Source organism: Mauremys mutica, chromosome 1 (assembly GCF_020497125.1).
Source record: "Mauremys mutica isolate MM-2020 ecotype Southern chromosome 1, ASM2049712v1, whole genome shotgun sequence".
Taxonomy (NCBI): Eukaryota; Metazoa; Chordata; order Testudines; family Geoemydidae; genus Mauremys; species Mauremys mutica.
In genome coordinates this window covers 198,057,002-198,069,177 of record NC_059072.1, presented here as the reverse complement: position 1 = coordinate 198,069,177, position 12,176 = coordinate 198,057,002, and the positions used below count along the sequence as shown (strand labels likewise).

At 43.4% G+C, this 12,176-nt stretch overlaps 1 long non-coding RNA gene across 1 annotated transcript in view; it reads right to left on the bottom strand.

Moving 5' to 3' along the window:
• The window catches only part of LOC123370122, a 36,073-nt gene extending 28,796 nt beyond the window's left edge, over positions 1-7,277 (bottom strand). The window contains exons 1-2 of the long non-coding RNA XR_006579286.1: positions 7,174-7,277; positions 6,546-6,590 (exon numbers count right to left, since the gene is read on the bottom strand). This is a non-coding gene — a long non-coding RNA (uncharacterized LOC123370122). The remainder of the gene's footprint in view (positions 1-6,545; positions 6,591-7,173) is intronic.
• Between the last annotated feature and the right edge of the window lie 4,899 nt (positions 7,278-12,176).

Below are 12,176 nucleotides of genomic sequence, written 5' to 3'. Positions count from 1 at the left end.
AAATGGGGACAGGAAAAAAAGTGTGGTGGGGGGGAAGGAAACATGAATGTAAACCCACGAAAAATTAGGAGGACTCTAGGGCAGCTGTAGTACCTGAAACTACATCTTTTTATTGCCTAAATTAATAGTTACTGTTACCCAAAATTGGGCCAGCTAGTAAGCTTAGGGAGGACTAATGACCCACCAGAGTTTGGCAGAAAGCAGCACATTTATTATACTGATAGCTAAGCTCAAAAGAAGGGGGGAGGTGTCACACTCACACTCGCATACTCACGCTCTCAAGACAGGCATGGCACTGGAGATGTTAGGATCCTTAAAGATAAGTGTCCCATAGTGCAGCAAAGGACAGTGCAATGAAGGTAAGTCTTCTTGAGGCACAATTAAATGCAATGCAGGAAACCACTAGCCATCCAGTCTGGGCGAAGGGCCTTTATGGGAGGTACAATCTTGTCAGTGCACTCCTGAGCATGTGGGCCCTTCCCCTTTTAAGGACCTGCTCCTCATGGCCTGGGACTAGAGATGACTTTGCCACATTTGGTTTGTCACACTCCACCTCTGGCAGTGTCCATGCATTGGGCATGTGATTGCTGCCTAATTAGAGTTCCAGACACCTTGTCTACCTGGGAGCTCTTCTGATCTTCCAGCAGCTCAAGCAGCCCATTCATCCCACAAGCATTCCAGGAGGGAGGGGGAAAGCCACTTCACAGGTATTCAGAGAGGAAGAGGAGACAAAAAATGCAGGGGTGGGGGAAGAATGTGTAACAGACCTTTTGAACCTACAGGTTATACAGAGCATAGTCATACAGAGCATACAGGTCACTGTAGCTCTTACAACAGTTACAGTAAGAATGAAAGCAGGACGGTCATTTGCAGGGACATTTATTCTCACCTTCAAACTTAAAGTTTCTCATACCCGTGGAGAGCTGAAATATAGCTGTTCAGATGTCATTGTTCCACTACCTGTGCACCTGAAGCAGTGTTACTGCCTTCTAGAAGGCTTTATTCCTACTGTGACCAGAGTCGTCATGTCTGTCAGCACTATTTTTTTTGTAGGTTTTCAGGTGGCAGAAAATAAACAGGCTTTGAAGATTCGGATTCAGTGGAATTTTAATTGTTAGAGATGGTGAAGACTATTTTTCCAACCCCCTGCCAATACAGGATTGTCACACTTGCAGAAGATTTCCATACTGTCAAATGTCTGCTTCCCCTAATGAAACTACTTTTTATTTAATTTAATTTAAATTTAATTTATTTTATTTACTCCGCATTAGAAAGTTAGGCTTTTTCATACTGGCTTTAGAAGTCTTTTCTCAGTTTCATCCTATTAGTCTTAGACCTGGCCTACACTTTAAAATTAGGTCAACCTAGCTACATCTCTCAAGGCAGTGAAAAATGTTGTACCCTGAGCATAGTTAGGTTGACCTAAACCCTGGGATAGATAGATTCTTTCATTGACCTAGCTAGTGTCTCTAGAGAGGTGGATTAACTACAGTGACAACCCCCCTGTCTGTGCTGCAGCTGCAGTGTAGATATGGCCTTTAGTTATACCTTTGGACCCCAGAACAGTTAGTCAGATTCTCAAGTGCAGTGCAAGTACTTTTTTCAGACACACCATCTGGCTGTAGAACTGGTTTAACTGGCCCTATGATGATCATCCCAAGTCACTGGGAGTCCCATGGTGGTGTAGAAACTCTTATGCCTGCAGGTAAGGGTGTGTATGTGTGTGTAGGGGAGAGGAAGTATGGTTAAAATAGGGTGTGGCCAGGAAGCAACTTGCCACACATCTCCAGTTGCAGTTTTGGCCCACTGAGTCTTTGCAGCTAAACTTCGGTTAGAGCAGCTGTTACTAGGAACAAGCCCAATCCTGGCATAATGGAGTACAAAAGCAAGATTTTAAGTAGCCACTTTTGCACCATCCTCTGGCCAGGAATTGCTCTAGGTGTTTTACCAGCCAGGGTGGAAAACTTTTTCGGACACCTCCAAAAGCGCCCAAGAAAAAAGGCAGAGTGGGACAGCAGTTTGGCTTTGTGGAAATTGGCACATAGGGTGACCACCCTGCAAGCCCACCCCTAGAACTGGCCCTGATTCGGACTTCCAGTGTTTGCAGGATCGGGCCTTTCTTGATGTTCTTTCAAATGATTTGAGTTTACCTCACCCTCCTTAGCTCTAATTTAGCCACGCTATGCAGTAATTAATATTTTAAAACCATATATGTGCTGAACTCTATTACATATTTAGCTGTTCTAATCTTTCCTTATAAGTAGAGCTGGTCATATCGTTTCATTCCAAATGTTTTGCTATGGAAAACAGAAATGCTCAAAATGGAAATTTCAGTAGGAAACTGTTTTTAACAAGATTTTTTTGGGCTTTCATAAAAACCTGAAAACTTTTGAAGTAAAATGATGACAAAAATGAAACCTTTTTGGTTCTGCTGAAATTTTTCATGGGAACAAAAAACATTTCCTGACTAGCTCTACTAGTAAGTCAACTCCTCCAGGCCTTTAATTCTTTTGTTGTTGTTCTCTGCATCCATTCCTATTTGCTAACATTCTGGGTTCAAGTGCTGAGAATACTACACAGTATTTAAGACTTAGCCTCACAAGTGTCATATGCAGAATTGTGCGGTATCATGTCCCTAGTGTATGACATGATGTGTCTCTGTATGCAACTTTAAACTGTACTAGATTCTTTTGCTAATATATTGGATTACAAGCTATTAAATGTGCATTATCACCTCTAGGTGTTTTCTTTTTACTATTTCTATATTCCAGGTATCTCCAAAAGGGCCTTAGGAGTGATAATGGATAGTAAATGATATAGGAGCCTGCAATGTGGTGTGACAGACTCTGTGTGTGGGAGGGCAGAGACAATGATAAGGAGAAGGAGGGCAGGATGCACATGGCATTTTGGATTGCCAAAATCTAATTGTTGCCATGGTTTTGTCTTATATCTTGTTTACTGCTGAGTGATCTTCTTTGGATGTGTATATATTTAATACCATGTTTTGGTAGTCTGGGTAGTGGCTCCATGGCAGAATCAGTATTTAATTGCCTTCCGCCTGTCTTCTTTAAAATGCCTAAAACATTAATCTCTGGGTTTGTTTTTTCACCTCCCCAAACTGTTGCTGGTGAAAGTGTCTGTTGGCCATTTTGTTTCCTTTGTGCATGGTAGGGGTCAATATTCTCACTTGTAAAGGAGAAGCTAGCATAAACTGGAGCAGTTTAAAACAGTGGTTTTCAAACTTTTTTCTGGCTAGCCAGTTGAAGAAAATTGTTGCTGCCCATGACCCAACAGAGCTAGGGGTAAGGGGTTTGGGGTGTAGGAGGGGCTCAGGGCTGGGGCAGAGGGTTGGAGTGTGGGAGGGGGTGAGGGACTCTGGGGTGGGGCTGGGGATAAGGAGTTTGGGGTGCAGAAAGGGGCTCCATGTTTCAGGGGGCTCAGGGCTGGGGCAGAGGGTTGGGGTGAGGGCTGTGGGGTGGGGCTGGGAATGAGGGGTTCAGGGTGTGGGAGGGGACTCTCGGTTGGGGCAGAGGGTTGGGGTGTGGGAGGAGGTCAGGGCTCTGGGGTGAGGGTGCAGGCTCTTGAGTGGGGCTGGGGATGAGGGGATTGGAGACTGCTCAGTGCTGGCGATGTGCCCTTCCTGGCCACCACCATAACTTTTGCACCGCAGACTTTCTGTTGCTGGGGACCTTCTCCCCCAGTCTTTGCTAGCTCAGTCCCATAGTAAACTTGGGCCATTGTCATCCTCTTTCATCTTGTCATCCTCATTTCCCTTCCATGTGAAATTTTCTGAAATCACAAATCTAAGTGAAACTTATTATTAGTCACACAACTAAAGGCGAGCTTGTGTGATCTTAAAGGTGTAAAGGTTACAGTTATGATCAAATGTACAGATGGATAGACATCATCCATTAATTTATAAGCAGGTAGAACACTGAAGACCTGGCTTTGCATTGTGTGACTAATAATAAACTTTACTGAATACAGGATTCAATTTGAGCTAGCTTAAAATTACTTAAATTTTTAAGAATGTTTTGAAATGGTCACATGATTGACTGAATTTTCCTAATCCAGGGTCATTTCATGCTATCCATTTTTAAGACGAATTCCCCAGTGAAGTCAATAGGAAATTCTGCCTAAAAATCAATGCCATGAGTGGATCCCTATAAGGTACTTCTTTCTGATTAAATATATTGTAAAAGAAATATTTACCTCAAATGTACAGTGTGACAATGTCATGTAAAAACGTGCCATTAATCAATGACTTGAAGGAGAAAAGTGAGGTTTTAGGCTCTGATTTCATTATAAAGCAGCATACTGACTGGTCAGTATGCATTTGAGATTTTGTATTTTTTTAAAACATAGAATGCTCCTATTTGGTATGGAGTATTAGAAAATGAAATGTGCATGAACATATGTATAACATATTTATTAAAATATTAAAGTAAGTATTTTTAATTGGTAAATTAAAAAATATTAATAGTAACAACAATAATTTATTTGGAATTGCCCATCTTGATGTTTGAAGGGGACTCGCATTTTCATTTATTTAAAAAATATCTTTATGTAGTTTAATTATTGTAAAATACTTCCTTTTAAGAAACACAATTTATTGACTGATTTTAAAATGTACCTACCCAGCTCTCAATAATTAATGAAAACATACAGTATACAAATTGGACCAATGTCTAAAGCTAGGTGTTCTCCCAAATTCTTATGAAACAAACGCTGTTCAGTTAACATTCAGATAATGTACTGGTTTAATTTCCATCAAAATGTTTAACTATGCTGAAAAAATATTATAGCAGCAGACAATCAATGGTTGAGATGTCACTGAAGAAAATCAATTCAATTATTATTATTATTATTACTGGATTGTGTCTAAAGATAATTCAGATTGCTATTTGTGCTTGGGTAACTCAAAGAGATTAATTTTAAGAAAGTGAAGCTTGGCATGCATGTCATCCTCAGTGAAGAATATGTGCTATGCCAAGTTTGGGAAAGAATTGCAAGATGTGATAACTGAGGGAAAGTAGCATGCTTTGTATGCACAGTACACTTTTTTCCTTATTTTTGTGCACGAGTGTGGGTATCCAATACAGATGCCTTAGCATTTGTTTATCTGTGTTATATTTGGAATAATGCAGTCTAGTGGAAAAACAGAAACCAATCAACCAACCAAAAATAACCCCAACAAAATTCCTTTATACAGAGCGAATTTCAGCTACATGACCAATCAGAGTTGTGTGATCTGGTCATCTCAGAAGCACATTCAGCCAGTAAACCATGAGACAGAAGCATTACATCATCAGAGCACTTCTCTGGGTGAACAGAGCAAGAAGTGGGGATTTAAAACCTAGCAACTACCGAGGGCTTATTGGCATTTCATTGATTACTATCCATTTAGATGTCAAAATCTGGGTAGCTAAACCATTAAAATAAGCATGTTGTATTTGATCCAACATGTCAATAAAATATATAATTTAAATGAATGGTTCCAAAGTATGACACACCTAATCCCCTTTTGATGTCTCCAGGCATGCCACTGCTATGAAATATTAAACATACAATTTGCAACCTTAAATTAGCTAGCTCCTCACTCTTCCTCCTTCAAGATTCCTAAATGGTATGGTATTTCTCAAAGTTTACCATGTAACATTTTTAAGAACAAACAGGATTATTTTTAAAACTTGAATTATTTTATTCAATATTATTATTGAACTACTTACTAAAGTGCAAGCTGGTGGGGAGGAGAGGGCAAAAGACCAAAATGACTTAAAGATTGGAAAATAGGATTTAGAGACCATTTGTGTCATTTATTGCTAGTCATTCATAAAGAAGAACATCTCAAGAGGTAACAGGGTCTGATCTTACTGCTATGATTACAGATGTGAGTATGGGCAGCATCATCAGGCCCTTCATTTGAAATCATCATACATAATTTAAACAAAATTAAATGGGCAGTGGGGTGAGTGAGGGTGGAGTGAGGAGGTGCAGGTGAGTGACACAGCTGGGTCGTCCTAATGTTTTAATGTAGACCTGGCTGACCCGTGTCTATGCTAGGGCTTTTGCTGGCATAGCTGTTGGGTGGGGGGAAAAAAATCACACTCCTGACTAACATATCTATGCCAGCAAAACTTTTAAGTATAGACAAGGCCTCAGTCTTAACTGTTTCTTACTGATAGTAAAACAAGGTTAAATCCAAATGATGTCTGTTTATATCATGGCTATGGTTGGTGCACAGGGAAGAAAGGGATCATATCAAAATCATTTTTCTTTTGACAGGCATGTTGTTGGATATGCATTTTGTATGTTTTCCATAGTTTCCCATTGTTAATAAAAACCTTCATAGACCCCCTGAAAACAATGTTCTTAAAATTGTTTTTCTTTCTAGTTGGCAAATGCTGTTTTTTCACCAGTTTCTCATGGCATGCAAGCAAATGTTGGTCATGTTCTTGTTTCCACCGTAGATGATACATTGTTATTATAATTATTTATTGTTATTGCTCTAGGGCCCAGAGCTTGTGAGCAGGAGTGACACTGACCTCATTTCCAGGCTGGCTGTCCCTGACTAGAACACCAAGTAACATCTGCCCTAGGTAAAAGGGTAGTTTTGTTTTGGTTGCAGGTGATGTATTTTAAGGGGTACATTAAATAAGTATTTAGAGTCCAATATGCTGTGGATGTTTTAGCAAGAGGTTCCCGGAAATATTTCCCCTCCCCGCTTAGTTTGTGATTAACCCTGTTTCCCCAGGCTGCTCCCATACTACAGCCACGGGTTTCCTGGCAGCTCAGCACGCAGCTGGAGGGAGGACGGGAGAGCGAGGGACAGCCGGGCACACGCTAAAGGTGTCCCCTGGCCACCGCCAGCCCAGGGCCCCGGGGTACCACTGACTGGGCTGGGCTCTGGGCCGGCCTCGCTGGCAGGGTCCCAGCGCGCGAGCCCGGGGCAGGGCTGGGGCTCCGGGGTCGCATAGCAACGCGGGCTCCCGCCCGCCTGTCCCAGGGGCGACGCGCGCGCCCCCTGCCGGCGGCGCTGCCGCAGCTGCCCACGTGTTACAGGCCGGGTCTGTTTACTGCCCCCCCCCCTCGGGCCGGGAAGGCGGGGCAGAGCTCCCCGCAGGCAGCCAATCCCGCAGGGTCCCCGCGCCGCGCGCGCTAATTTCATCTCACCCCTCCCTTGGCTTTGACTGGCTGGGGGGCGGGGGGCACGTGAGAGTGACCGGCAGCCCCGCTGGTCGGGGGTCCGCTTTTGTGACAGGTTCCCCCAGCGTTCGGAACGCCGCAAGGCACGTGGGTCGGCGAGGGGGGCCCCCTGCCCCTTGGGACAGGCCCCCTTCCCAGGGGCCCCGCCCCTCCGCCCCACCTGAGCGCCGCGTGCGCTATTGTCACCCAACCCAACATTCCAACTCCGAACGCCCCGCTGTTCGCCGCCGGCTCCCCTCATTGGCCCGCCTGGGTCAGACTGAGCGGCGGGGCAGCCAATGGCGTTCGGTATCCAAGGAGCCAGCTGGCCCCGCCCTTCGCAGCGCCTGCCGTAACAATATGGCAGCGGCCGCTATTGGTAGGGACGCGGTGTGAGCGGCGGCGGTGGCGGCGGCAGCAGCAGCAGCAGCTCAGGCTCCTTCTCCCCGCGTGCGCCCTTCCCCGCGGCTGGCTCGGGGGCCGGGCGGAGCCATGGCAGGTAGGTCGGGGGGCCGGGCACCGGGGGAGCCGCGCGGGCAGGGGATGCGCGGGGGACGCTGCCCGTATTGTCCTGCCCCGCTGCCCGCTCGCCGGGTCGCAGCGCTGGCGAGAGCCGGGCTGGGCTCGGCGGAACGCGGCCCGGCGGTGAGTGAGGAGGCTGGAGCCAGACAGAGCAGCTGTGGCTGGAGGACGCCTGGGTCGGATGCAGCGGGGGAGGTTGTTTTCTCCTGCTCTCCCCAGCGGGAGGGGAGCTCGCTCTGTCGTGGCGCTGGAGGAGAGGCGGGGGGGTTCTCGGCTCCCGTGTATCTCTGAGCCTGGAGCTGCTTGCAGCGACGCCAGCCCGGGGTTAGGGGTGGGGGTGCGGACTGCGGAGCGAGTGGCTTGCCCGTAACCTCGGGGTTGTCGTGCAAAGGCGTGATGCGGACTGGAGCTGGTAGGTAGATATTTGCCACAATGACAATGGGATCGGAGGATTCCTTGTTCGCAGACGGGTATTTCTACAGATGGAGCTGAGTGAGCAGCGCAGAAGGGAAGATTGTTTAATCCCCCCCCAACCTCATAATCCCTTCCCCTCATTTACATCTGAATTGCTCAAAGATCAAAGCCAACATTTGTTCGGGGTTATTTGGTGTGGCGGGATACGTCCTTTATGTGTGTGGTTCTGCGAGGTGTACGCGCTCCGGGCATTGTACATTAGGATGCCTATGGAAGACTTTACCACTCGAATCACCATGCCACTTATTCATTATGCTGCTGCAAGCTGCCGGCGCCGTCCTCCTGTCCTGCTCGCCGGGGCCTGCTTTTGTTTACAGTCTTCAGCTGTGGGCATAATCAGTGAATAACGTTCATACTGAGATCGCCTTAACTGGTCCTCAAAGTAGTTGACAAGTTGGTAAGAGATTGTTTACTAGTTGTCAATTTCTTAAGCTCCCCTTTGAGAGCGGATGATGCAGAGGTATGCAAATGTGTATTTCAGTAAGCTTGATTTTCAAGATTTTGGACTATAGAGAATAATGCATCTTGTTTCAGGGTCTGCACTGGATCATGGTGCCAGAGACTGCCGTTACAAGTTTCACGATTCCAGCTTTCAAAATGACTGCTTAAAAAAGCTGTCAGACTTGTGACCATCTTGATTAGACTTTTCCTGTTGTTATGCATACTTCCACCTTTTCATGTTCTCTGTATGTATAAATATCTCCTGTCTGTGTGTTCCATTCTATGCATCCGAAGAAGTGAGCTGTAGCCCACGAAAGCTCATGCTAAAATAAATTTGTTAGTCTTTAAGGTGCCACAAGTACTCCTGTTCTCTTTAAAAAATTCTGTCTAGCCCTGCAGTCAGGTAGAATAGCACTACTTTGAGACCTGTATATAAATAATGTGAAGAACATGATATTTGCTGTGTGGGTTTCCTTTATTATTTTACTTGTCATATGTCAGTGAATACAGTCTAAATCCCCTTCTCTCTTTACCTTTGAAAAATCCCATGCAGATAAGTTAAACATTGTAAAAATCATAACTTCAGTATTCTGTACATTGTCTGATTACTACATGGAAATGCTAAAACAATGCAGTTAAAGTATATACTTTGACACCAAGTTGTTTAGTAGATATTGAACAGAGAATGTGTGCTGCTGCATATGGATATATTTGCATATCTAGTTTCTAGTGTATAACTTGGAAGACTGTAAATGGATTACTCCTTCAAGGGGTTGTTAGTGGTAAAATTATGCATGTGCATGATGGAGGGCGGGGGGTGGAGTAGACCTCTGAATGTAGAAAATGCATCAGAGAAACTATGTAAAATCTAGGAAAGTCAAGGTTCTAAAAGATGCTGAACTTCACTTGTTTTGCTCTAGGAGTTATTCCTATTTTTTTTTTTTACAAAAACCTAAATTTACTATATTTCAACATTACATATATTATAGCCCTCATGCTGCAAACATTTAAGAATGTGCTTAAATGTAAACATGGTGAGTACTCCATTGAATTCAATGGGACTATTCACTGTGTATAAACCTAAGCAAGTCTTTGCCGGATCAGGATCTAAATAAGTGAAAATGACTTAAATTACTACTTTTAGGGTCTGCTTGTGCAACTATTAAATTAGTGAGCACTTATTTATGCACATAATCTCAGCCTTAAATGGAACTACTCGCATAAGTATGATCTTGAGATTGCACAAGAGGGTCCTTAATTTCTCTGAGCAACTGAAGTGCAGTGTTTTGCATAAGGTCACAAAGAATTCAGGAATGAAAACTTTTAGAGAAGAGTTGACTTTTCCTTATTTTAGAAGCCCCTTCCCACTAATATTTCTAGTTCTGTAGCAGTTTTCATCTTCACCTGCCAAACTGGAAAATGCATGTTTAATAGTTGTCAAGCAGTTCTTTACATCCATAATACTAAACATTGTAAATTAAAATAACTAGGGAAAAACTCAGATCTGTTGAGTGATTACCTCTGGTGCCTAATTTGTGATAAGAGCACCTATTTTTCTTCCTGTATTATGGAAAAGCTGCTGCCAATTTCAGTGGCACTTCAACAGCGTGATATAATTTATTGAACAAGGGCAAATGAGGCTTAGTTTCATCTTAACTATATGGGCCCTATCCAGCAGAAAGCTGCTTTCTGGATAAATAGCAGGAGGAGTCCCTGTTAGTTTCCATGTAAAACCCTAGTCTGCCCTCTCCCTAGATGGAGTCAGTTTATTCAACCAGACTGCTCTTCTTATCATACTACATATGACAGCTGGGCTCATTAGGAGGCAGTGTAATCTAGTGGATAGTTTTTTGTCTATTTATAAAGTCTGTCCTGCAGGGATCGTCTCTTGCTATGTGTTTGTACTGTGCCTAGTATAATGGGGGCCTCATCTTGGTGGGGATGTTGGCAACTACTAAATAATAATAACTGGACTGACTCAATGTGTGTGTTTCGAGAATGACGTTCTACTTTGCTAGGAGAAACCCATAAAGTGCTGATGTAGTGGCCTATCTTCTCTGTAAATTGTGAGGAGAGCAAAAATTTCCCACCAGTTGTGTATAGAAGAGGAGGAATTTCATATACAGGACTTGTGTCTCTGGTATGAGGATGCCCACACAAGGGCTACTCTAGTCCTATTAAGGCTGTAGGAATTTTTGTGGCTCAAGGAGAATTGAGGGACAAGTTAGGGTAGGGAATTTTATTGAATTAGGCATTTATGGTCATGGGGTTTAATGCCTTCTCCAACAGGATAACTTACTCTTGTGGCCTTTCGTTGCTCTGGTTTTGTATTAGTGATCTTGAGTGATGTCTTTGTGTGTCATTAATAGCCATATTCTGGTGTTCTTACTCAGTCATTACACAGGTAAAACTCACCTTAGCTTTAATGAAAATATGACCTGAGTAATGACTAGGGGCTTCAGAATTTGGCTGTGTGTGTATTCAAACAATTATCAGAGGGGTAGTCTTGTTAGTCTGTATCCACAAAACCAACAAGGAGTCCGGTGGCACGTTAAAGACTAACAGATTTATTTGGGCATAAGCTTTCATGGGTTAAAAACCCACTTCTTCATATCTCTATGCATCTGAAAAAGTGGGTTTTTTACCCATGAAAGCTTATGCCCAAATAAATCTGTTAATCTTTAAGGTGCCACCAGACTCCTAGTGGTTTTTCTTTTATTTATTTCTTTTATTTATTTATTATTTATTTATTCAAACAATGCCGACTATGTTTTGGGTTAAAATAAATAAGCTGACAAACTGCCTCTTTAAGAAGTCTTTTAGGATTCACTGATTAATCTGTTAGAATGGATTTCTGTAAATCCTGCTTAATCTATTGAATGACCCAGCTCTAGGGTCCATTTTTGGAAGAGGGAGACATGAACAACTTACAGTACACTTTTTCTGATGTGCTCAGAATCATTTGTTGTGGCTATACAGCATAACCATTCAGTAACTCTGAATGCAGAATAATCCCCCATTACCCTACGTGATATCTGGTTCAAGAGATCACTACTTTCAGAAGTTAAAAAGAACTGTTTGATACTGGATTTAACAGCTATTAATTGCAATATTCGCTAATTGATAAGCTATACTACATAACGTCAATTATTCAAGGAACTAGGTGTTCCTGCTACAATGATGAGCATGGTATAAATAACTAGATCGATAGAACTACTAGATTTTTAGCAACAGAATTCAAAGTTAAGGTTTCCACAGCAACTATTACTCCGGCCCCCTTGCACATATGTAATATTTTCCATTTCTTATTTAGCTTCTTGTGCTTTTACCAGATCGAATACTCCTCCCTGCTCACATTTTGCTCTTATTCCTCCCACTCTCCTTTCTAGCGCCTTCCTTTCTCATTTTATTGCTCTCTCTCTCTCTGCCTCCTGCTCCCACTCTGAGCTTCATGCCTCCTTTTGTGCCACCTCCTACTCTCAATACAGCAGGTGCATGCATGCCTGAGGAAAAAATCACTACTTGTCCAAGTGCCTTTTGTCTTCCTTCAGATC